Source organism: Arvicanthis niloticus, chromosome 10 (genome assembly GCF_011762505.2).
Source record: "Arvicanthis niloticus isolate mArvNil1 chromosome 10, mArvNil1.pat.X, whole genome shotgun sequence".
In the NCBI taxonomy this organism is placed as follows: domain Eukaryota; kingdom Metazoa; phylum Chordata; class Mammalia; order Rodentia; family Muridae; genus Arvicanthis; species Arvicanthis niloticus.
The window spans coordinates 46410742-46438223 of NC_047667.1; the positions used below are offsets into that span (position 1 = coordinate 46410742).

A 27482-nucleotide genomic window follows, 5' to 3' on the forward strand; every position below is an offset into this window, starting at 1 on the left:
GCTGCATGCTGCTATGCTTCTCCACCATGATGAACACTTACCCTTCTGGAACTCTAAGCCCAAATAAGCCCTGTCTTCTGTAAGTTGCCTTGGTCATGGTGTTTCATCACAGCAACAGAAAAATAACCAATACACTTATTTTTCTCCTTGCTATAATAAAATATTCAACAAAAGCAACCCTAGGGTACATTTATTTTGGCTTACAACTTGAGAGTGTGGTCTGTCACAGTGGAACAGTGTGGTAATAGGAGCTTGAGGCAGCTGGTCACAGTGTATCCAAAGTTAGGAAGCAGAGAGAGATAAATGTTGTTGGTGCTCAGTTTGATTTTTTTCTTTTATTTAGTCCAGGACTCCCTCTCAAGGGGTAGCCCATAGTTAGGATGAGACTTCTCATCTCAATTAGCCCAACCTAGCAAAGCCCTCACAGACTTGTCCAAGGATTTGGCTTATATTACCTTAGACCCTACTAAGTTGCCAATCAACATTAGCCATCAGCATCAGCAACAACTTGAAGATCATTCTATTTCCAAAGAACGCTTCACTTATACAGCCACTCTCTCTTTCTCTCTTCTGTTCTCTAGCTTCCTGTAAGCATGCATATATATATATATATATATATATATATATATATATATATATATATATACATACATACATATATATATGTATATATACACATACATGCTTTAATAAAGACTACTTGTAGATAGGTGTTATTTTGGTCTTTTATTCTTGTTTGGGAAATCTTTGAGATGTTCTTGATGATGAGTGTTTTAGCATCCTCCAATACCACTAATAGCTTTATGTGTTTTTCTTTGATCATGCTTATTATCATTTAAATAATCCATTTTCTGCTTCATTTATTTGCTTATTTCATGAAGGAAGTGTTGGAATCCTCGGGGTGGCTCCGAAATACTATAAATTTCTGTGTGTTTTAAAAATGTATTTTACTCTGCAGCTTCCTCTCATGAATCTAGTTTCATTTCCATGACATATCCTTGAATATGAAAATCTAAGTAAGACTATGATTTCTGAGGTAAGGGGAACCTGGGTCCAGGCACTATCCTAGGTTCTGAACTTCCTACAGAGACAAACATCTATCAGCTCACACAACAAATGTTACCCAGAAGTGAGGCAACATACCTATTGCCAAGATTTCTTTATTTTACCTTTTCAGTTCCTCTCCTATCTGTACCTTTCTTTCCATCTCTAACTTGCTAGCATGTTATTCAAACTGACTTTATTCTTCTCTGTTATTATGGGTTGCATTTAATGTTAGGCAATATTTATGTGTCATGTTACTATATAAAAATTTGAGACTATGAAGAAAAACTTACAAGGTTCTATGAACATATGTAGCACAGGCACCTGACTGGGCATGGAAAAACATTTCTCCTTCTTCTCCATTTCCTCCTTTCTCTTATTTCTTCTTTAAAATTTTGGTCCTTTAATTTTTTTTGAATTAGTTTTCATTATTGTTATCAATATAGAAACACATGTCATTGAACTTTTATGGGCTGTGGTTATAATAGACATTGTAAATGCTTATTTGCAGTATAAACTGTAGGGTGGTAGAAATCCTATGTCTCTAGATCCCTAATGTTCTATTTTAGGTGTGCATGTGCTGTGAGTGTTACTCTGGAGACTTGAGGCTAAGAAGAGTTTCATTTTGATAGCTTTATATGCTGTTGGTAGAGTCATTTGTGTAGCTAGAAGGTGCTGACTGGATATTCTAATCTGGAGGCTGTGGAGTCAAGGTACCAGCAGACTTGGTGACCAGTGAAGACTTGCTTTGATTTTAAGTACATCATCTTCTTATGTGTCCTCATGTTTTTGAAAGCAGGAGAGGAGGGGTTTCCTTGTCCTAATCCATTCTTTATGCTTTTAGTAAAGACCACAGCAGTGTGGTCATCTGAACTTGTCACTCTTCTGCTTAAACCATTTAAGTACTTCCCATAGACCTTGAAACACAGCTTTACCCCTCCCTATTTTGGGCTGCAAAAGTATTGGTCTCGGCAACCTGCATGCTCCCTAGCTTCTGTTTGGTCCTATGTTCTTTCCTTGTGGTCGTCCCCTTCCTCCATGTCCTCTTTCCATCTCTTCTTTTCTTTACCTAATTCATTGGCATGTGCAGGTCTCAGCTCACATGCCTTTTTATACAAAAAGTCGTCCCTGGATCCCCAGACCAAGCCATATACTACACATGTTCATAGAATTTTCTAAGTTTTTCTTTATGACCTCAAAATTTTACATTGTAACATGTGACACATAAATATAGCATAAACATTAAATAAATAATAATACATTAGGCTCTCTATAACTATACTTCAGGTCAAGCAATATGATACCAAGAAGACTCCATGGCATCCCTGGGTACCTCTCCTCTCTGTAAGCTCCACTCCACCAGCCTTCTTGAATTTGCCAGTATGAATTTCCTCACTTTGAAGGATTTAGTATTTGTCAGTTTAGACATATGTATAATTTACATATCTAATGCCAGTTTGTCACTTTGCATCAGAATACTAAAAAACACTGAATTTCATATGGGTGTCAAATTTATGTTTCAACAGTTTAGAAACACATATGCCAATTATAAATACATAAGAACCCTTATTTGATATACACAACTCCATCAATAGAACAGGGCGCATGTCTCTTGGGCTCACCTTTGTATCCCCAGAGTCCTGCCTTACCCTGAAGCATACTAAATCTACAATAGCTATTTGGAGACTAAATGACTAGAGGCAGCATCCCTCTAGGTAAAGGCTGTGTTATTATAAAATCCTGCTGTGAACCCCTTTCAGAAGGAAGCTGCAAACAGAGCGTTGGGGTATCTGTTGCACAGGAGAAACACATTCAAAATCACATGCCACTTTTCTTCCCAACAACTTTAAATAAGAAAGGTGCCTGAGAGAGCTATGTGGGGAAGTGCTTACGTCGTCTGTCTACCTATTTGTGCATCTATCTATTTGTGTATCTAACCACTCATTTATTCATCTATCTGGCCAGCCAACTGTGTAATATTATACAACCATACATCTACTGAGGCAGATTAGAAAAATTGAGCCCATAAAAGAGTAGGGTACGGAGATGGTAACTGTCTCATAAGCAAGCATAAGTATTGGCCCTCATTCGTGACCTACAGGAATAAACCCTGTCCCTGTCAGCAACTCAGACAAGGAGATGGTGAGAAAATAAACTGTGTCTCGGGAATTTGATTCATGAGGGAGAAAAAAACAGTGGCAGGATCATGGAAACACATGAATTATTCACAATTCAAACCAGGCAAGGGGACAGAGGAGGGTGGGGAGTGACCAGGAATTGAAGCTCTTGGGGCCAGGAAGGGGCAGAGGTGGCAGAGAGAGCAACCTCATAGGGGACTAAACCAGCTGGCTACATGAATAGGTAAACTGAGAATAGCTGGCGGAGAGAATGGTTTGTGTATAAAGTGAGGAATACCCCTAAGTCAGAAAGCTGGTTACAGCTGGGCAGCTCATGATTGAGTTTAAAAATAAATCCCGGTGCCAGGCTCACTGCTGCCCTGTGATTACAAGAGAGGAAAAGCACATCTGCTGGGGGGGGGGGGCAGTGTGGTGAGGGAGTGTGGGCACATAACACTGATGTAGGGGGGTGTGGCCTAGAGAGGAAGGCTGGAAGGAGATGAACTTTGCCCTAGTTGAGTTTGGCTGTGTGAGGGAAGTATAAGGGAAAGCAAAGGGGGGAACATTTCATTTTCTCTCTCAGTATCAGTGACAGACCTGGCTTATGCAAAAACTAAAGGAAACCCCTTATGAGGACAAAGTACTGAGGACAGTCAAAACCGGAGGCCAGAAGCTGCTCAGCTCAGGGGCCAATGGAGCCAGCCAGCCAAGCTTTCTCAAACAGGACGGCAGCTAATGCCCTGCAAGGGAGCCAGCTGGGCGGAGAGTGGGCATACCTGTCCAGGTTAAAATCTTTGGTGCAGACAGTGACGTACTCTTGAGGGGCCTGGAACTGCTTCTTGAACCTTTACTGTGCCCAGTCTTGTCCCTCCTCCCCCCCTCCCCCCCAGAGGGAGAGAGAAGGAATTAGGAAGAGGCAATGCAAGTTATTTCAAATGCTAAAAGAACCATGAAAACTCTGAGTTTGGGAGACTTCAGCATGTGTTAAGAAGACTGGTAGTCTCGAAAGACTTCTCTAAGAGTGTGGCTTTTGTTTTGCTTTTGAAACAGTTCCATTAGTTAGCCCAGTCTGGACTTGAATTTGCAGCCTCCCTCCTGCCAGCCTCCTGAGCACTGAGGCTTGAGTTGCTACACCTTGCTTAGGAGGTGTTCTCTGAACTCTGGTCTGAAGGATGCTGCTCAGGAGCCAGCCATAGGCTGGGGAAGCACAGACCTCAGTGTGATGCATGAAGAAAACAGTGAACCAGCAAGGGTTCTAAATCTAGGCCTGCCCTTGTCCAGTCTCAGTCTGTGGAATGGGAAGGTTGGGCGAGGTGATGGTTAGTACCTGTTCACTGTGACACAGTCTCAGCAAGTCTCAGTGTGCTGAGGGAAAGGCTGGATTTGAGAGACTAGGTCTTGAAGAGAGATCCCAAAGTACCAGGGAAGTCCTTGAGACCAGTAGCTAGGCTGTGCAGCCTTCTCTCACTGTCATCAGGTGTGGAAAGTGAGTGGGGTCTGATCTTTACTCTTTATGCTCCTACTGTATGCAAGAATGTGGATGACCCCCCACCTGACTGGGCTTATGACTTCACCAAATCCCAGCTACCTCCATGAACCCCAACAGTCACATTTAGGCTACTTTTTTTTTTTTTTAACTACAAAAATTTGTGGAGAGTTGGAGGGCACAGTTCACAGGAACAGGCAAAGGCACGAATGAGAAACTGCCAGGAGCCGTCTGAATATCCCTCCATGGCAGAAACGCGCTGCCCAGTGGGATAGTCCCGGCTAAGCAGTAAGGAAATCACATGCCAGGCGGGACAGTAGGGCTGTGGAACTGTGGTGGGAAAGAGAACATGCAGGAGGAAAACACACTTGGCTGATGCAGGTTTTAGCAAGAAGTAGATCAAGGCTGGAAGAGGGCCATTGGAAGTCAGGGGAAAAAAACCCAATAGGGAGATTACAGAGAAGAACTTGGTCCAGCTCACATGGGGCCAATCTTAGTCAGGGATGCTCATTTTATCCATCCTCATCGTAAGCCTACAGCTATGAGAGATGTGCTGGCAAAGAAGCCAGACTAAAAGTAAAGTGAATGAATGCCCTTTGCAATGCTCCTTCACCTAGGGTGGAACTAAGTGTTTCACATTCGCTAACACACTGCATCCTCGTATTGCTTGCCTGGTGTTGATGGGAATCTGAGGGAGACTAAGAAAGGCCTGCATCCTCACAGCTGGTGGGGGCACCTGTGAGCCCCATGCTTAAATGTTGTGGTTGAGACTCTAGTTACTACAGAGTGCTACGTGAGGCTTTGGCCTCCCTGCCCTGTTTACCTTCCAAAGGACATGCTTCATGGAATGGGTGCTGAGGGCCCTGTGGTAAGTAATAGCCTGGGCTTCTTAGACCAGTCAGAGTTGTCACTCTCAGATACTGTCAGAAGGTAAGCCCAGGTGGCCACAGCCAATCCTTCTGGGGGCTTGGTGGACTAGACAGGAGGGCTGGACCATCCCTATTACCTCTCTTTGGATTAGTGTTTTTCCCTTAGCCAAGCCTCTGTGATAGAAGCCAGAGACAAAAGGGACATGGTAGGGGGAGGAGAATGGGGATGGAGGAGACGCAAAAACAACTAGGAAATCAAGTTGCATATGGGACTTCATGACTGTTAGTAATTGGGTGTGCCATAGATAAGGAAAGGAGGAAGAAGTGGATATCTTTGCCCAGAGAGTTCAGAGGACCATTTCCCTTAAGATGAAGATGTGGTTGGAATACTACAGACCATGTTACAGGTGTCACCACCCATCTTGAAGAGGCGCTGAACAGAGCCAACAGACCTTAGCTCTAGACGTCTCCACTTTGGTCGTGAACATATTTACCCTCAGACAAATTGTGTAATAGCCCCTAGCTTGTTTAGATGTATCGGCCACGAGGCAGCTCTCTGAAACACTTCCTACTTTCACAGTATCCTAGGTTTGACTACCAAAGTCTCAACTCACCCATTTATTTAGGATTAATATGAGTTCTCATCAATTCATAAGGAAAGCATAAGAGTCTCTGTGACTCTCTCATGATTCTCAGTCAACCCAGCCTTCAGCCTGCTCTGTTTTGAAGCTCTGGCCAAGAGACACATTGTGGCTTCTGTATGCTCACCTCTTGCTTTTGTTTGAGTATGATGTTGGACCTCATGCCCCTGTCTGGGTTTCTAGATCCTCTGCCTCCCCGTCATCCTCGTCGTCTCCCTCCTCTGGTTTTATGAAGATTGGCTCCTTGCACTCCTCAGGTATGAGAGCTGGGAGCCAATTTAAAGGACCCTTAATTTACTTGCTTTGAGATATTATTCATCCATAAACATAAACAAGTATTCCAATGAGAGCAAAGGCAGAAGCAGGCAGTCTGAAACCAGACTAGGTCAGGGTGGCTGTGGAGGGTGGCTAGTACTCTGGGAGCTGCTTGGTAGGTACCCTCTGCTACACATGACATTTTGTTTGACCCATAATGCTGGGTTTCTAGAGCCCCAGCTTCCCTGCGGCAGGCTTACACCCCTCTCTTGCAAAGCATCTTTTATTGACTTACTTGCTATTGTATCGGAAGGGACAAGCTGCAACCATCTGAGAGTGGGAATGCATGGTACCCACAGGGTGGAACACTTCGCTGTGGGTTATACACAGATGTAAGCCATGATCCCTCTTGTCTTAAGTCTTTATGTAAGGTGCTGGTTATGATGGTGTGGGTGCCCATTAGTTACACACACATGCCTTTTTCTATTTGTACATGTATATGTGGTTGTGTGTTTGGAATAGGTGTAATTGGTAACCAATGAGTCCAGCCTGCATATATAGAAAATAGTGACATCTATGTCTTTGGCTTTGACATGTGGCACAAAGACCATGATTTAAATCTCAGTGTCTAACAATCAGTGGCAGAGGTATTTAGGAAAGCAGATAGTAGTGCACCCTACTACTGTAGGGGGTGCAGAGTCTGTGACCCTCAATGTCATTCTTTAGCACACTCACTTTTCCAAAAACATGATCATATTCCAGTGAAGAAAAATATTTGTGATAAAAACCCCAAACATATTTCTTTCTTTTCCTAGCACTCACTTGGTAAATACTTAATTTGTCCAAGCCACTATTAAGAAACACATCAGACCATAATAATAATTATTAGTATTTTTATTGAAGAGATAGTAATCATGATTCCCATTCTACAGAACAGGAAATTGAGATTTTTTTTTTGAAATAACCCACTCAATATCTCATAGCCAAGGTTTTATTTGTGAGACACCAGGATGAAAACATAGGTTCTCCAACTCCAATATCGATGCTCTGAGAATAGCTTAATATTTCAGGGAGATGATGTTTAGGCAGAGTGGATGTGACAAGACCACAGACTGCAACAATGAAGAACAGAACATGTACCATGAGATATGTGTGAGGAAGGGCTATAAGAATTTTGGGGATTCAGAAACTCAAATAGACAGTGATATTTGAACTCAGCATGGGAGAGTAAAGATTTTTACTGGTGGAGAGAAGAAGTGGTTGCCCTAGCAGAGGAAGGTTGGGTAGGACAGAAGTGATTGCACACAAGAAACAGTCAAACCTTTGCTTAAATAGTGCTCCTCAGGCTGACAATGTGGCAAGGCCTGAGTGGCCTGTAAAGTGATGAAAGTGCATGGGCTCTGCATCCAGCTATTCTGGTTTAGCTGGTTGTAGACTGGTCTTGTCATTGACACTTTATAAAAAGCTCCCTACATGATTCTGTTGTATAGCTTAAGTTGAGACCTATTGGCAGAAGGGAAAGACTTGGACAGGACACAGTAGCTGTCATGAGCAGGATCTAGATCAAGGTGGTGATAAGGACCAAAGAAAGGATGGAGTGGCTTAATGTTCTTTGAAAGGTACTGTCTATAGCACTGTCTATGGGATATTTAAGCTGTGAGGACTAAGGGCACTATCCACAAGGATGGGTTATAATTATGGCACCATCCTGCATAAATTTCCAGCAAGTTTTTCAAATCAAAAACTCAGGTGTAGAATATAGGTAGGGGAGAATTCTGAGCAATCCTCTCTGTAGATGTGGCAGCTGAGGTGACAGGACTCACACTCAGTGACAGAGGAGGAAGAGAGAGTGAAGGATCCCAACAGTAGTGCCTCTGTTCAGGAGACAGAAGGACAACGAGAAGCTTAGAAACCATTCATAATGGAGACTCTTTTCATTTGCATGAGCCAAGGCCAATGTCTGGAGGGGCGGGTTATGGGCTACAGAGTCATTTTTCATGGGTCTGGCTGCCAGCAACTCGAACATTGATCAGCTGAGTCAATAGCTCCGTGCTCAGGCAAGGAGCTCTGGCTCAGATGTGTGCTGAAAGTGGGGCAGATACAGCCTAGTTCTCCCTAACCAGAAACAGCCAGCTCAGGCATCTGGCAGAAAAATAGATCTGGCTTTGCCACTCTCTTGAAGGAGGAATGAACCTCTAACACACATAGGTTATGGATCCACCCATCACAATGAAGTCCTTTGTTTTAAACCAGTCTCAAGATGAATCCTGGTCTGCTGGAGAAAAATCCCACCAGCATTATTTTAAGGGAACCCCACCAGAACATTATTCGAATAGGCTGACACTGTATCATTGGACCAATTTAGCTTGAGCAGAACCGGGAAGATCTCCAAGAGACCAATTCTTTGAGGGTTCTGAAATGGGAAGAGAACAGAAACGAAGACTTTAGAAGTAGTGGTGGTTGGGAATGGGAGCCTGTGTCTAGGCAGATGGTTGGGTTTTATCTTAGAGGATAGAAGATCCAAGGTTCCAGCATCAATGACTAATCATCAGTCCCTTAGTTTACTAATAAAGAAACTGCAGAAGTGGAGAGAGAATTAGCGAAGCCACAGGGAAAGTACATCTTAGTACCAATGAGAACCCCCCCCCACATACCCAAAATGAGAAGACCCCCCATGAAAACTTTCTGGGTGGCATGGATATTGACTGACCATGGAATTGGGGTAGAACATGGTTTCTTCTTCCTATGAGTACTAGTGAAACAAAGGACAGCAAGCGTTTTAAAGCAGAGCTTCTTATGCTCAGAGTAGGGATTGTGTTAAATGCAAAATCCAGTTTACTGTCTGTGTGATGTCTGCATCCATTAGGATCCCGAAGATTCTCAGCCTTTAGACTAGGCTTTGTGATGCAATACTCCTGAATCAGAGAGCTAGGGAGAGGGTGCTGAAGGAATGGCTTTGTGCCTATCCGAGGTCCTGACCAGTTCTGCCCTAAGAGCTTTTGGGGACTATTTCCTCTATCTCATGACCATAAAAAGGAGATCAGGAAGCGAGTAACAGGAAGGTGGGCTGGTGGTCTCAGAAGGCTCCCCCATGCCCGAGCCAGAGTCACAACATCCTGCACATTGCCCGGTGCCTAGCTGTCTCGGTTTATTGGGTCCTGAGGCTCTTGGCTCAGGCAGAGTAATTACAGTTGAGGCCCTGATGAATTGGGGGCCAGTAATTAAAGCGCCTATTGATTTTCTACTTAGGAGTTCCCTGTAGCTGGAGACAAAAGTGGGGAGGGGAGCGAAAAATACAATCTGAGGAAGGTATTTCAAAATGGGGGACGATTCAGTATGCGTTCGCTGGGTCCGGCAGTCACTGAGGGTGGGTATGGGGGGGTGACCATTTATCATTAGCCCATCTCTCTGGAATCTGAGAATTGATCGGTTAATCAATATGCTTCTGGGGCACAGTGCCAGCTGGAGTTGGGGGGAGGAAGTCCGTCTTCTGCAGAGGGTTCACCCTTAGAGCTCCAAACCATGAATCTGTCTTGTTTTGCTGCTTCATTTAGCTTATTTTAATTGTGTATTGAAGCAATTGCCTCGTTTATATCGTCTGCCTTCATCAGGCCACATGGTTTTTTTTTTTTTTTTTTTTTTTTTTTTTTTTTTTCCTTCACTAGAAATTTAGCTTCTGGGGCCAGACACTCTGGAAAGTGTGGGCATGCTGGGAAATGGAAGGTTGCAGAAGGAGAGCGCCTGGGATAGAGCAGAGGATTCTGGGAGAGGGCAGAAGCTTTGAAGGCTGGTCAGCTCTGGAGGCAGAAGGCGTCTTTGGAGAAGTGTAGGGCAGAGACGGCACTCTGGATAAGGAAAAAGACTAGAAAGCAACAGAGAGAACTGGGGCAGGGATGAAGAAGGGAGCGGGAACTCAATGAGGGAATGACATTGGCGAAACAGGAAGACAGTTTGTGGGAAACGGCACATTTGAGTTTTAAAGACTACTTAAGTTATTTTGGTGCATTTAACTCTTAATTCATCTTCCTTTCACTGAGCTAATGGGAAGTGTGAAAGAAAAACTGATGAGAAGAGGGCCTAACCGGCAATTTTATTTTCATCAGCTTTCTTCCTTAGCTCATGCTGGGTCACTTGATCAGAGAGGAATTCTTTTGTTTCTGCTAGAAAGGCCTGCATTCTGCTCTTCCCCTCAGCCTTTTCCTCTGAAGGCCTGCCTGTTTTCAGGGCTGCAGCTGGTTTGTCTGCCTAATGATGAGGAAGTTAGATTAGGAGCCGGGTTTGATAATGACTGAAGCTGGGCAAAAGGAAGCGTTTTAGTGTAATGCATGTTCAAACACAATTACCCATTATTCCAGTCAGGGCAGACAATGGGTGGTGGTGGGGAGAAGCAAGTAGTGGAGAAGTAAGCGGGCTGTTACTTGTTATAAGTCAGGGGAAAAAAAAAAAAAGAAATTCCATAGAAATCCTGAGTGGATTTATTCAGCACATTCATCCCAAGTGTACAATGTGCTTGCATCAGAATAAAAAATTAAAAAAAAAAAAAAAAACTGCGTGTACACACAGTAAATGGTACAAAAGGGGATAAGAGGGGAGTGTGGTTTATTGTGTTAAGTATCTACTGTGCATCAGTGGCTTCCAGGGCCTTGCATACTGCAGACCAAGACCCTGTCCTCACAGAGCTACAGGGACAACGGGCCTTGATTCTCACATACACGGGGCTTATCTGGTTAGCGTCTTAAAGACATGCTTGCCTGCAAGCAAAGTTGGGTTCCCAAACATCACAAAACAGGTCTTCCTCCATCCATCCCAGATTCCTGCTTGGCAGCCTCTCTTGTTGCTTCTCCAGTTTCGCACTTTGTCTCACCCTCTGCCTGGTTCCTTCTATGGCCGTTTTCCTGTGTTTCCTGCACTGGTTATTGGTATCACCTTTGAGTCAGCTCCCTGATGGGAAAGTATTCCAAGGCCCCCAATACATGGTCCTCAAGCCTTGTCCTACCTCGTAACTCTCCGGTCTTGTGTTTCCTCTTCTTGATTCTGCTGACAGCCTGAGCTCACTCCACAGTGCCTCTTGCTGAGATTCTTGACTGACTGCAGTGGTCATCTTGGGCCTCACACCGTCCTCCTGTTCTGGCTGCTGTGCTGGCTTCAGTGAAGTTTATCTACAACAAACCTTTGACAGTGGTGTTCTCAAATTTTAGTGGCTCCCCACTGCTGCGGCAGGTTCTCTCCAGCTGTGTAAGCTTGGCTGTTTGTTTCACCTAAGAGTGTTCATCTGGGACTGCTGATGGCTGCTTTGTGGGGTGGCTGTGAGCAGGGCCTGGCATATAAAACCTGCTGAAAGTGGGTGAGGGTATTGATAGCAAGAAACAGGAAAGTAGCTACCTTGCTATCATCGCAGAGGCAAGTCTTTATGATTCTGACCAGAATTTACAGCCCCAGCTCCCACTTTCTCTTGAACTCCGGATTCACACACATATCTGTCACACAGCATTTTATTCTACATGATGAATAGTCATCATAAATTCAATCAGCCCAGAACTGACCTCTTTGTATTCTGTCTCCCAAACAGGTCCACTCAGTTTTTCCAACAGAATGCATAAAGATCTCTTTTTATGTGGTGACTCTGATGCCACGACTGCTCTCATTTGTCCATGGGTTCCTCACCAAATTTACCTACAAATCTTGCTTTTTATATCTGCAATGTTCACCCAGGACTCAAGTCTTCCCACTAGCCCTATGGCACCTGCTGCTCCTTTGCTCCCCACCCCACCCCCCATCTACTGTCACCTGCCAGGGTCTCTATAACAGGCTTTGTCCCACCTTTTTATCTCCTCTGACTTTGTCAGGAGTTATTGTCTTCACATCAGCAAGAGGATGACTTTTACTACAGAAGTGGGATCACTCCTGTATTCTAAACCTCCCAGCCCCACCGTTACCACTCTTCATCCATGCCTCCCACTGTCTTCTCTGTCACTCTGTCTGCTGTAGACATGCTCTCTTTCTTCTTGTTTCTTGGTCAGGTTTAGCTGGGATTTATGCCTGGCTCTGCCTAGTGCCGAATCCCTCTCCAAAGCTAGCCAATATATCACCCCTCACCCCAGGCAAGTTTTGATAAAATAACACCTTTTCAGTATGATAGCCCCTTCCTTATCCACAGTTTTATTTCCAGAATTCCAGTCACCCACGGTCAACTGTGGTTCAGAGACTAACGGGAATAATGTCATCCTAAGTGGTACAATCCAATCTTGCAGCATTCCATTCTTTTTTGTTATGTGACTCATACCTTCGTCTAGTGTGTCTACAATGTATATGCTACTTACCCACCAAGCTACCTTGATCACCAGATCATCTGTCATAGCATGACAATGCTCAGATAACCCTTGCTATTAGTTATTACTATTACAGTTATTCCAACTGTGCTTTTTTTGTGAATGAAATGTCATTGTAGCTGGGTCTGCATAAGAAAAAAACAAGGGCTTATTAGTCTCTTTGGTTTCGGGCAACCACTGAAGGTCTTGAAACATGTCTCCCACAAATAAAAGGAGACAACTATAAGGCTATTGTCTTTATCTCATTGTTTATAAAATAGACTTTATATCAAATTGAAATCCCTAGCCTACCTTGGCACACAGCCTTGGCTCTGTATTTCCTATGTGGCACTTGCTCATTCTGATAGAGTGTATGATCAATGTATTGGATATGCTTTTGCCTGTCTCCTGACTTTAGTCCCATGAGCACATTGGTTTTGTTCCTTTGTCCATTGTCTAGAATTGGTCTGAGGATGTAGTAGATGACAGCATTCCTGTCAGGCAAGTCTTCTGACATTTATACTACTTGCTAGCCATGCGTTCTACCTCTGAAGCTTTCTTTGTGCGCACTGGGACAATCCTTTCAACATCTCACTTCTAGGAGGACTGTAAGTTGCATTTCTCCTTTTAAGTTGGCTTATAGTGCCATACTAGTGTGTGTGTGTGTGTGTGTGTGTGTGTGTGTGTGTGTGTGTGATTAACAACCAATAACTTGAACAATTAAAGATACAAGTAGAATTTCCTTTCATAATATTCTTTCAAAATGAACTAAGGTGTCAATTGTCTGGACTGGATGACTGTCAGCTGACATGCTTATTAAGATCTGCAGTGTGTCCCATTTGGCATCTTCTCAAGTCTAAGGTTCACTTGTCTATTGGCATCAAAGCAGCCGAGCTCACAGAGTTTGGGAAACTAGTACCCAAGAGCAGGAATCTGTCTCTAAGGGCAGAGCCACACCTCTCTCTCATTCTGAACATTTGAGTCTTTTTAGACTCCTCTGCAGGATGTACGAGATGAAGGTATAGAAGAGGAAGTTAAGTGACTTAATCAAGATCACATGTGCTCCACTCAAAGGAGAGCAGAATAGATGATGTTAGCCATGCCATGTCTATGGCAGTATGAAGCTCAGCTCCCAGGTGGAGTGACTGTGTTTTATTAGGCAGGAAATGGGTGACAATGAAGGTTTTTGGAGGAAGCAAAAAAGAAAAGAATCAAGCTTTAAGAAAGTTAGTGCAGCGATTACTAGAAAAGCAAACAGAAATGAAGGAGCAGATCTCAGGAGCCCAGGTCATCCCTGCCCTTGCTCTCCTACATGTTCCACTCATTCAGCAAACCCTGGGCACCATGCTTTATGTACGAATAACATCCATTTCTTTCTCTTTCATCTGCCTTCACAGTAGGCCTGGCAATACCCCTCTTCTTTTTAGACAGTTACATGGTCATCTGCTTCAAATCTTATAGTTCTCCACTCAATTCACTGTGGCACTGTATAATTTATTCATTTAAAATCCCTTGTGAGCGTGTGTGCACACACGCTGGTGTGCGTATTCAATGCGTGTGAGTGTGGCCATGTGTAGAGGGCAGAAGACAACCTCAGATGTTGGTGATCTCGATCTCCACTTTCCTTGATTTTTAGTTAGTTACTGTTAGTTGCTGGATCTCCAGCTTTTAGGGCTTCTCCCATCTCTGCACCACCTCACTACTGGGATTAAAGATGCATGCGACTGTGTTTAGCTTCTGCATGGGTTCTATAGTACACGGATCCAGATACCCATGTTTTCATGGTAAACTCTATAATCCCCCAGAGCATCTGCCCAGCCTTGAGCTATTCATATTTAACATAATCAAAGTATCTGAAATGTGTGTGCTTCATTGTCGATTTTCCCCAACCCAGAGATTCTCATTGTCTTTGCAGTGGACCACAACATCCTTGCTATGACTCTGAAGCTCTACCACACAGTCTTAGCCTACATTAGAGTGAATGGCTTAGTTGCTGGTGTCACCTAACAGCCCTAGAACATTCTGTTGTAGGTAGGGGTCATGTCTGAATTCCAAGCAGAATGTTTGGGACACAGAAAGGCCTAAGATGTGTTGTGTGAAGCAGTGGTGTGCTTGGTAGAATCAAAGGTTGCAAGGATGCCAAAAGGACTGAACAGAGGTCATAGGAATTGGCATGATCAAGAAAGAGACTGACGTCATAGGCATGGAACAGTGGCAAGTAACAAAAAGAGATGTCAACGAGCAAGCAAGACTGATTACTACATACCAAGAGCATGAGCTGAGCAATATGCCTGCTTTCAACTGCCAAGCCTTTCAATTTCAACCTTTGCTGGCAAAAGTATTTCTTTCTACAGCAAGAAAAAAAAAAAAGTATTTTCTCTAGAAATTGTATGAAGCAACTATCTTCAGGAATTTAACTAATTAGTAAATGGGGGATTTTTCTTGGCTCTTAAGGACTTTTACAATTTATGTTTGAAGCAAAAGTAAAGAGTGTGCCTTAGACAGATTTTGAATACATTTTAGATATTTGTTTTTATATGTATTGTTTTAGTGTGTGTGTGTGTGTGTGTGTAAGTCAGTTCACAACTTTCAGGAGCCAGTTCATATGTCCTACCGAATTGAGGCAGTGTTTCTTGTTTCTGCTGCCTCACTCCAGGTTAGTTAACTCAAGAGCTTAGAACAGATTCTCTTGTCTCCACCTCCCATCCCATTGTAGGAGTGTTGAGATTCTAGATGCATGCCATCACATTTAGCTTGGACAGAATCCTGGGGACTGAGGTCAGCTGTCAGGTTTGTGGGGAGAGTGCTTTTATCCTCTGACATACCTACCTGGCCCCAAATTCTGAAGTAAATTTTATGTGATGTGTGTGTATGTGTGTGCATGTCTGTGTGTATGTCTGTGTGTATTTGTAGACAAGGGAGGTGTTCCACTCTGGCTGTGTGGGAACAAATGAGCAAGAAATAGGAAAAGGGCCTCTACTTGCTCTCAGTGATCTAACACTTCCCACACTAATGGCATAGAGGACCATGTGAGTGACACACTTGAAAGACCTTGCATGCCAGTGTTTAACACATAATAGATGCTCCCATTTGGTTAGATGCATGATGAGGCCCAAAGTATGTGGGAAAACATAAACTGACAGAATATACCCCTGCAAGATGTTCAGCAAAATTAATTCAGGATCTCTCTTACTTAAAAAAAAAAAATCCAATTTGCATATGACTCTTAAAAATTAAGAACACAACAACAGCAGTGGGAGAAAAACAAGTTAATTAAGGTTCTAGTTCACCCTCACCTTGTTTTTCATTACTTCATGAGGGGAATGAAGTTGTAAAGGAAGGGGTGTTTGGGGTGGGTCATCATCCTCCAGTTTCCTCTACCCAGGGATGGTACTCAGGAAAGGCTACCCCAGGACATACAGGAGGGAGGTAAAGAGGAGGTAAGGAGATGTGCTGAGGCTAAGGTAATTGTCACTGGGAGCCTAAGGCATTGTGGCCAGAGCTCTGCCTGATTTGGGCTTTTGGGTACTGCTGAGCCTCTCTGTAAGAGGAGAATAATGAGCTGTGTCACTACTTGCCCAGACTTGCTCCACTAAGCAAGATAGAAAGTAATACTTAGGTGAGGTTTTTTTGTTTGTTTTGTTTTTTTTTAAAGAAAAGAGAAAACACACTCTTTGTACCTGTTCTTAGTCATTAAAAATGTGTTTTTGAAGTGCTAAATTTGTAGTTAATTGCACAGTTAATTCATTATGTAGCCCTATTTTTTTCCCTTTACAAAACACCAAACTAAAGTGAACACAACCAATTACTTGAAGTCTCAGAGATATCACAAAAGAAATGACTTAATTTTGTAAATAATTTTAACTTAAATAATTATTTGTTGAGAGAAGGAGCTTGCCTTGTGCTCCAGGAGACAGCTTATTATTGGCCTCCCAATAAACGGTCCATGTAATTACTGATTAATTACTTATACAAGCAACATTCTGTTTACTAGGAACAAACTAGGTTTTTAAAAAGAGGTGCGAAAATATCATGACCCACAGCAATATCTCTTGGTCTCTTGCAGACCTGTGCCACAGAGTGTAGGGGTGGGTTCTAATACTGTCAATTCTGAAGGCAAGTCATATGAATTATTTTTGGGGTGGTCTGTAGCTCAGTGTTTCTTTATAAATTGATATAGAAAAGTCATCACTGTTCATGGTTTTGCTTGAGTTTTTCACATGCTTCCAAATGTCATACATGTGTTAGGCACTCAGATAAACAATATCAAACACCAAACAGGTAGTATTTGCCAGGGGAAAGCCTTTAGAAAACCTACAGGGTCATTAGATAGAGGCTAGAAATCAACATAGTATTCAGAGGGTGTTAGGAAAATGCAAGACAGTTAAGGTAGTTTGGAAATATAAGAATAGCAAAGCAAGCCAGTGATTTCAGCTTGTTTCAGAATGCAGACAAGTATGTTGATGGTGCTCCTAAGGTGGTGTCAAGAATACATTCAGTTTTGAAGTTAAGGCAAACTACAAGAATAGTCTAAGAATTCCATGGGAAGCAGAAGTGCTATAAATTATGAGGGAAAAAAAATATCACACTTGAGAGTCACTGCTTCATTTTTAAAAGGTGTCTTTAGGCCTCAGATAAATGGTCAGGTGCTTTGCCACCATCAAGCCACAGGATCTTCTCAACTGGTGTTTGCCTCTGAACTGTGTGGATAAAAGACCAGGAGCCAGGTCTGAGTCACTGAGACAGACAGCCTGTAACTCGGAAAGGCAGGAAGTTCAAAGAGGATCTTGAGGCTTCCTCTTTAAAAACATCCTTGATAAATTTGAAAAGGTTCTATTTTTATTATTTATTTATTTATTTATTTACTTATTTATTTATTTTGTAGGAAGTGGGGTGGCAGAGGTAATTAACTACCTGTCTCCTCAATTTGTTAAAGGGGCTGTTTATGTAGAAGAGACATTAAAATTGGCTCGTGAGCTAGGTGTGGTGGTACACATTTTTAATCTCAGTCCCCCTCCTCCCCCCAGCAGGCAGAGGCAGGAGTATCTATGTGAGTTCAAGGCCAACCTAGTCTATATAGTGAGTTTCAGGCCAATGTGGCATAATAAGACCTATATGGAAAAAAAAATTTTTTTTTTTTTTTTTGATTTGTGAACTCCAGAGTGCAAGAACCAAGAATCGTCATGGAGAATAAGATTCCTACTTGGGTAAGGAAGGATTTCCAGCAGACCTGTCAGGCAATAGTGCCTTGGGAGCTAGTGTTTTCTTATCCAAACTAGGCCAAGCCAGGATGGACATCCACAGGACACAGAAGCCGTGAGAAAGCTAAGAGAAGATAATGACAAGGAGGTGTCCTGATCACATACCTTTAAGACATCTCACAAACATCTTGGATAGTCTTAGCCTGCTAATGACCTTCCTAGTGCCTGATACTAAACATGGTATTCCCAACTCAGGGCAGGGTGTTGAAGAGGATTCTGTATTTTATTCATAAACCCTACCCTGTTTTAAGTCTCCAGTTATACACAGGGTTGACATACACCATTCTGATCTTTGTTACTGCAATATGTTTAAATTTGATTAAATCCCAGTGACTTCTTTATCTTAGCTGATAATAGATTCACCTTATAGAATAGATTTTTAAAAATCAAACTTTATATTGTTACATTTTATGTCATTGATTTTAAACTATGATGTTACTGACATTGGCTGGGCAGAGTGATAATTTTGAATGCTGATTCTGTAATCCAGGCCATACATTTTCTATTCCCTTGAGCCTCCCTGGCTTTATAAATGTGTCTTTTACATTTTATGTTAAGTCAGGCTGGGCTTTGACAATTCTCAGAAAACATCTCTTAAAATCTTCCTCTGAGTAACACAGTCATAGACTATGAAATATCCAGATATTCATGGATATCTATCTCAACTAGATTTAGATAATTCATACTCTTTGGGTAATACTGTTCATTCAACTTGTATTTGTTAATATCCTGATTTTAACCCTTGATGTTTGACTCTGATTATGAAATAACATTGATAATACTCTTGGGGGAGTCAAGACTCATTGTACTAGGGCAGGGATGTAACTTAGTGGTAAAGCACTTGACTAGCAGGCATAAGGCTCTAGGTTCAATCCTTAACACCTGGGGTAGGAATCAGAATACACAATAGCCATGCCGTTTGGTATGGCCACATTGTAATGACATTTGTCTAAGATCAGTTTAATGACTTCAGATAAACGCAGCTCCCTCCCCTGCCCCATCTGTCTGTTTCTTCCCTAGCCATTGGCTTAGCCTTTTCTTTCCAAAGGTTGACCATCCATGTCTTCATCTCTGTAGTATGAAGATCAGTAATCATTGTAGAGAATGCTTTTACATTCAATTGTATCTGTCATTATAAGCAACATGAGATTTGCAGTGCATGTTTTCAGGACTGACCATTTGGTGTCAGATAGCTCTGGGGAAAACCACTTTACTACTCCCAGCTTTTCTCGCTGTCTTCAGTTCTTTGTGCAGGGTTGATGTCCGGTAGCATTCATTACCTAAGGGCTATTCATTAGAGTTATCTTTGTTCAGCTCATGCTTGGGCAGCCATGTTGGTAAGACTATATATATATATATATATATATATATATATATATATATAGTGAGGAAAGGGAGAAATACTGTTATTAAATTATAATCTCAAAAATAGATAAAAATACAAGATTTTCAGTAGTTGAATTTAAGATGCTTCTATGTGTGTCCAGCTTTCCTAAAACCAGTATGTCCTTTGTGTCAAATCTTCCTTGTTTCTTGAGTGAAGTTAACATTAGGGTGCTAAGGAGTGGGTAGAAGTTTCCTGCATGAGATAAGGATTTTGTCATGTCTGTAATACAGAATGAACTGACCTGATTCAAGGATGAGCTTGGCTTGGCACGGCCAACTTCTGAGACGTCCCTTCCTTGTACTTGCTGGAAGAGACATTTGCTCTAGGTCCACTCCCTTTATCCTCTTTGTGCTTTTGTTTCTTGTGTAGGATAGAAAACATCCTCTGTCCTCTTCTTCCTCTATGTTATATAGAAATATGCATAGGAACCTAAAGGGAATGAAGGGAATCCCCGATAGGCCCCGATAGGCCTCTATGAAGGCACACATCATCTGAATGACAGGTTTGCATGTAAACAACCTCAACTCATGAAAATAGTTTTTAATCTACTTGAAAGACATATTCTCCCAAGAAAATCAAGCTCCCTACAGGCGTGCAGAGGCTCCTTGAAAGAGAAGCAGCAGAAAGATAAAGCATTATGTAATGCTCCTATGTATGAACCATTTCTTTCCTGCCCCAGCTCCTCCCCATCTGTGAAGATGTTCCTAGGGATCTCTGACTGGGGAAAGAGAAAGCCAGGAATGAACAGAATGCCTTTCTGTCTCTTCTAACAGACAAAGACTGTGTTCCATCAGTGGCCACTGCTGGACATGCCCCTACAGTTTCCTTCTCCTCACAATAGTCTCCTTTCTTTTCTAAGACCATGTGCTCTGTTCACTGAGTCTCCCTTATCCATCTTGATTTCTTTAAAGGAATCTGATAGTCTGTGTCATAGACCAATATCTGTCTAGTCTTTTGTAATATGTTATAGCATGGAGCTATTTTTTTAACCTAATTTTTATAATGATAAAGTATATAAGTATATGATAAAGTATACATAACAAACTACCATTTTTCCATTTCTAAGTGTATAGTTTAATGTGTATGTAACTAACAGGAGACTAATATTGTTGTGTGGCCATTGTTAATGTCCACCCATCTCTAGAAAGTTCTCATCATTTCAAACAGAAGCTCACTGTCCATCAATTTCCTATTTCCTCTTCACTAAACTTTAATTATAGAAATAGAAGGATGCATTCTTCTAAAGAATAATATAAATCATCTCAAATTCTATTTGGTTGCTATCAGGGATACTTACTTGCACCTGTATATAGGTCTACATACACATAGAACCTTTAGGCATATTTGGCATATATAAATTGTATTCGCTTTGGTATATATACATTGAATTGGCTATTTTGCTCATTGATTTGACAAAATATCTGACAAGAGCAACTTGAGAGAGTAAGAGTTTATTTCAGCTAACAGTTCTAGGGGATACAGCCTGTCTAGGTGAGGAAGCCACAGCTGTAAAAGCTGGAGGCAGCTGGTCACATTGTATCTACTGTCTAGAAACAGAACAATGGACACCGGTGCTCATCTCACCACCTTGTCACTCCATGTAGGACCTCAAACAGAGCAGTGGTACCATCCACAAGTAAAGTGGCTCTTCCCACCTCAATTAATCTGGTAGAAATAACTCCTCAGGCATGCTCAGAGCCTAACTCAATCTAGATGATCCCTTATAGATGTGACCAGAGTTTTGCCTCATAGGTGATTATAGATGTTGTTGAATCAACAATATATATTAACCATTACATACATTCATATGGCTTTGTTCAAACACTATCACAAGTTGTATGGATGTAGGCTGTTTTTATTAAAGCTTATTAGAAACAGGGATATAACAGGACAGAGACATCTCTGTTGTTATTTTAAATGTTTTGTGGTATATAGTCAGTTATATTGTAGTTGGCCGGTTTTCAGTTAAGTGAGAAGTTAAGATACTTCTCATGATCCCTGATGCTAGTAGCTGTCTGAAAATGAAAGGAGGTTCAGAATTTAAGAGTAAGGAGCCATCTTGAGTGTCATGCCAAATAGCATTAGATTCATGCTAGTTCTACAATTTACAGTGGTAGTCATTATAATTAGGAAGAAGTTTAATGGCACATGCAGTGTGTTTGGCATGATTCTAACACCTCTCGGGATGTTTTAACTATACATAGGGAACTTATGAATTTGAAGAATGCTGCTTTGCTGAGCATTGATGCAGTTGATACTGCAGATAAAATTACCCATGGCCTGAGGTCAGTATTTCTATTTTGGTCAAGCTTCAAAAACGGCATATATAGCTTGATCATGCTAGCCCTTTTTGTCCTGGGAATACTTTTATTCCTGCCCATTGTGTTAAAGCTTTTTTTCAACAACATTAACATGTTGGCAGCCAAGTACATGGCTTGTACCTGAAAACGAACCTCCAGGCAGTTATTAAATTAATGGGCTGGCAAGCCAAGAACAGGTAAGATTCTACACAGAGCCTTACCAACCTAACACAGAAGTGCATTGCTTTTGATAATGCATACTCCATGATGGGTAAGAAAGGCATTCTTGTCAGAAAGACCTAAGACAGGCTCAGTCTTGTTAATGAAACAAAAAAGGGGGAGAGGCTTAGAGCCTTTGGGGCTGCTTGGCAAGAATCTGACATGGGCCAAGGACAAGGAAATGGGCTGCTTGGCAGGAATATGACATTGGCCATGGACAAGGAAATGGGCTTCAGAAAGAAATCTGGATGCTTTTAAAAAAAAATCTGTGTTAAAATCATTTAATGAGATAGATATTGTTGTTATCCCATTACAGGGCACTTTCAGGTTAAGAATCTTGTCCTGGAATATACACTAGCCAGTGGAAAGGTTGGGGTTTGAACTTAGACTCTCTTCCTCCCTGGCTCCCTATCTCTTCCTTAATGCATTAATTATACAAATTAATGGGATTCATTGACACTTCTCCACATGATGCCCACAGTGTGCATTGATGACTTCTACCTACTTGTCTCCTGTCTTTCCAGATCTGTGCTCCTGACCTAGTACCCCTCTTGGTCCTTACAAACCACTCTTTGAATGTCAGGTCATTTTTTTTCTCTTTTTTCTTTTCTCTCTTCCTTTTTTGTTTGTTTGTTTGTTTTTGTTTGTTTGCTTTTTGTTTCATGTGTGACGAATACTATGGCACATTAGGTTTTGTGAGTTTGACTTGTTTGCTCACCAAGATATCCTCTGGGGTGCCATTAGCTTTTCAGCTTGATGTTATAACCCACAGCCTTCCACTCTGTGTTGTTGTTGTTCACCTGGTAGATTAAGTACAATGTCTTCTAGAAGCTTTAATTTGCATATTTTCCTGATGGCTAGTTATATTTATTTGTATTCTTCATTTTATGATTTTTTTCTTCTTTCTATTGGCTGGTTTATTGACGTGTAGTTCTAGAAGACTTCTTTGATGGCAGATCAATATGTATAGCTTCATTAAGATGATAGGAATAGCTAGGCATAAACTAAGTCTATCCTAGCTATAAATGCAGGGGTTATGAAATTCAAACACTGTATAGACATTTGTTTGGAAATATTCATAGAAACATAAACATTGATTCATTCACTTAGTGAACAATCTTTTAATTGAACGATGCCTCTGAACCAAGCACTGTACAAGATATAAAAAAAGCTATTAAGATTTGGAAAGAGTGTAAAGAAACATCACAGATTACAGAAGGGTTGGTGGAGATCTTATATACGACAAAGTGCTATTAACCTTTACAGTAAATTGATATGTAATGAATGTGTTACTAATTGTTTCCAATTGCAGTTGCCAACAGGCCTCTACTAAAAATATGTCGACTCTCAATGAACTAACACAAGAATCTGCCAACATAAATATTTTTAAAGCTTATGTATTATTACCCTTTCAAGAGGAGAAATTATTCTTGGAAGATATTTATTTCGGTCTTCTCCATCTCCCTTCTTTTTTTCCCCTTTTCTTTTTTTCTTCCTCAGGAAAAAAACAAAAACAAAAAAAAATTTTAAAATTTTCTTGGAATGTCAAAATATGGTGCTGCATACAGAGCAGATGCTGAGAATTATGGGTAGATATCTGGATTGCCATATTGGAGCAGGATGCTGTCTGTGCTAGCAGACTGAACAACTTGAGAATTATGGTGCTTTTTAAATGAAGGCAAAGTCAGAGGGTTTTAGGTGTTTTGTGAACATTTTCATCCTGAGCAGGAAGAAGAAATCCACCTCCTCATTTGGTATTGATCCAGAACAGCCCTGGAATACAGAAAGAACACTTAATGGCTCCAGATGTTCTCTGTGTATGTTGGGTATGTTGGGCAGGTGCATCCATACCAAATCTCAAATATTCTTGAATTACAGTGTGTATGCACACACACACACACACACACACACACACAAACCTGCACTCATACACACACACTGCTGCTGTCTGGAAGTAGAACCTCTTGAGTGCATTTCTAACTCTGCCTCATTTCAGCTGAAGATATCCAAATCTTGCCCTCTCTGCCAGGTTAATTTTCCTGCCCTCATTTACCAAGGCAGAGCCTAGACTGCTTATCTACAATAGGCCTGTCTTCCTCCCCAGAAGTCTGGAGCTTGGAAGTTGCTCACATATCAGAAACCAATGTTTCTAACATTCGTTTTCTTTATATTATAGAGAATACTGACAAGTGAGAACCTAGAGGCAGCATGTCAGTCTAAGAATAGCTTGGGGCACTGTGCACTTGTGGAGGTGGGCGGGGCAGAGATCAGGAGTGGAATTCTGCATTTACCTGGATTCACATGGTTCTTTTTCACCAAGTCTATGTTCCAAAGCTATATTGCTTGTGGCCTCTTAGCACCCAAGGATGGTACCCAAACTACAAAGTATGCACTGGATTAATTCTTAGAATACCTTCTTTTGGAAAGAACCCCTGCACAATGAATACCTTGGTTAGTCATTATTCAGAAGACAAAAATAAGTAAGGCACAGGACTGCTTAGTGAGTTTGTCAGTGAATAAAATTGGTGCACATTTATTGTGCTAGAGAGAGAGAGAGAGAGAGAGAGAGAGAGAGAGAGAGAGAGAGAGAGAGAGTCCTCTACACTGTGACTACAAACTGCTAGCGATTTTCCTGGATCTATAGCTTCTCAGTGGGAGGTGGAGGTGTGGCTGTAGCTCTCTCTGGATTTGGCTTCTTAAATCTTATGGGCTTACAAATCAGCTGGGGATCCCATTGAAAGGCAGATTGTGACTCAGTAGCCCTAGTGGGGCCAAGGTTCTGTCCTTCTGGTCAGCATTCCCACAAGATTCTGGTCTTGAAAGCCATATTTACACCAAAGCTAAACTCCACTTCATTGAAAACATTGTTAAGTTGGTTAGGATAGGACATCACATACACAGGTTCTAGATATGCCAATCATTAGTGTGGAACCTTGGGAAGTCTACCCACAGTGGCTATTCTCAGCATTACTATGACTCAATCCTCAACCCCTACCCATCCCTAAGTGTGAATTCAGGCTTATTGAATAGTGGCTTTTCTGCTGTTGGCCCTGACTTGAAAGGATTTTTTTCCCCCAATTGTTTTGTTTTTGTTGGGGAAGGTAGTTCTAGGTATCATGATTATTTAAGGCCAGGATAAAAGAAGAGAATGAGTAGGTCACATAGAACAGTGAGATCCAATTGGATGTGGACAGAGGAGCCCTGTACACGGAGCATCGAGAAAAAGGATTCAAAGAGAACTGATAATGGCAGGAAGCAATAAATTGTGTTAGCCAAGGAAAGGCACAACCAGAGCATAAGCCATGTTTTGGCAGCAGGCATTAAAGGGCAGAGATGACTTGAAGATGCTGCACAAATTACAGAGCAGCTCTGTCTGGAAATATGGAGTGCAAGGGGTTCCAGAGGGAAAGAGGAATCAAAGGTGCATTTTGTGAGGAAGATGCAAACTACCTGGGTGGTGAAGGAGGGTGTCTCTTTGGATGCCTGGCCTCAGAAATCAGGCTGAGGGAGGAGGACAAAGCCTTTAACTACAGCTTTGTGAAGGCTGAATTTTCAGGTGTCAGAAGAGGAAATAGTGGGTCCAAGAATCTGGCAGGACGAAAAGAATACAAAAAAGATAGCAGGAAAACAGCCCTTCCATCTTCATGGAGTCTGCTAGTGTACACAGAGGAATAGCAAATAGAATCCCTGCTATCTCTGATTCTGCCTCGGTAGGCAGCTGGGGTCTCCCACACCTTGCCATAATCCCCAAGCCCAGCTGTGCAAATCCAGGGTTTATGCCCAATTCCACAGTGGTGGGGCACACACACTCACATTACAGGCAGCTTTCACACAGTGCTCCTGTCAAAGGCACATAAACTTTTCAGAGCATGAGTCAGTATCAAGGCTGCTGTGTGTGAGGAAATCATCTCAGGCTTCTCTGGAGAAGTTCTCAGCATCCAGACCACAGCAAAAGGCAGGATGACAATAATGAGATAAGAGTGGTGGCTTCACTTCTAAGCATGCTCCTGCACTGGAGCAGTTTGGTATGTATGAAAGCGTGCTCCCCATGGATGGTCAGCAAAATGGACCAAGGCTCTCACGTTGATGGGCTCAGGTCCCTGAAGAAGCTTCACCTTATACTTCCACAGGCTGCCCCCAGCCTAGAAACAACTGTGTCTGGCAGAAAAAGCAGACTATTTCTGGGAAGGAGAATCCTCTGACAGATACCTTCCACTAAAGCACTCCTCAATAGATTTGCAGAACTTTTGAACCTTCCTCAGACTGCATAATCATCCATTCTCCTTTGCCTAGGGTAGGATGAGCTTGTACAGTTGTATGCGAGCTGAGTCAGCTTCCTCCCGCTCTCTACTATTGCCTTCCACACTAATAATGCCCCTAATGACAAGTCTTGTGTGGTTAATCCATCTTTTATGAGGTACCAGACTAACCCAGGTAGGATATAGGACACAAGCTAAATTTATATCAGCTAAGGATAATGAACAGCAGACTGGCAGAAATCGAGTCTTAGAAACACACAGAAGCTGGAAAAAAAAAGAATTGAACTCAAGAAGGAGGTATCTGGAAAGATGATTCCAGAAGCCATTCACTGCCATTCCAATTTCCTTGAGCATTCAACTAGTGATTTTTACATTCAATCAAATCTCTATTTTAAGCCCTTATTCTCTGGCCACCCACCACCTTCTGTCCACCCAGATCGCTCCTTCTGTCTATGCTCACCCCAACAATTCTTCTACCTAACTAAAATGCATGCTCCATTCACTATCAGCCACAACTCCACCCCCCACCAACCCCTCCTTACCCCTTCCTTGTCCTGCCTATATTCTATTGTTTGTATTTAGTTTCCTTCCTGTACATGTAAACTCAGTCCTTCTCTGCCTTGTCTGGGCACTGCAGACTTGCTCATATGCAACTTAAAATGGCTAAAGATCAAAACACAATGAGCAAATAAATAAAATATTCACCCATGATGTCACTTAAAATTCATAGCTGCAGTCTTGCTAGGCAATCAGACTCCACTTTCTTTCCTTAATGGTTATTTTCTAGGGATGTTCCCCCCACCCTCTTCACTATCATTTAATTCTTCCTTTTTCACTATTCTATTTTTCCAGCACTCAGACCAAAACTTTGGAGTCATTCACATCCAGCCCTCTTCCTCTTCCTCTCTCTCTCTCCCTCTTTTCTCTCTGTTTCCATACATTCAAGTTGCTAGGAAACTCTGCTAGATCCACCTTTTAAACATCTCTAAAATCTAAGCAGTTTTCATCACACCCCATGTTTCTACTATCTTGTACCTGGAGCTTCCCAGGTGACCTCCCTACATTAGAGGGGAAGTTCTTTGTTTTCTTGCCACATTGAGGATCACACCTAGGGCTCTGTATTTCCTTTCCTTAGACAAGTGCTCTACCATTGAACTAGGCGAGCTTCCTACCCCTGCTGCCCCAGGATATTCTTAACATAGCAAACGAAAGGATCTGGCTCTTCTTGTACTGATAACTCCCACCAAAACTTTCTATCTCAGTTATTATAAAAGGAAATCCTCATCTTGGTGCTTAGCCACTCTTCCTGGCTCATCTAACTATTCACAACTAGCCA

General features: G+C 42.0%; 1 protein-coding gene and 1 long non-coding RNA gene across 5 annotated transcripts in view; one reads left to right on the forward strand and one right to left on the reverse strand.

The window, feature by feature from the left end:
• Tnr (tenascin R) overlaps window positions 1–27482 on the forward strand; it is a 393934-nt gene that overhangs the window by 17650 nt on the left and 348802 nt on the right. The gene's annotated exons all lie outside the window — the stretch shown is intronic.
• The window catches only part of LOC143443804 (uncharacterized), a 32625-nt gene continuing 28135 nt past the window's right edge, over window positions 22993–27482 (reverse strand). The window contains exon 3 of the long non-coding RNA XR_013113095.1: window positions 22993–23660. This is a non-coding gene — a long non-coding RNA (uncharacterized LOC143443804). The remainder of the gene's footprint in view (window positions 23661–27482) is intronic.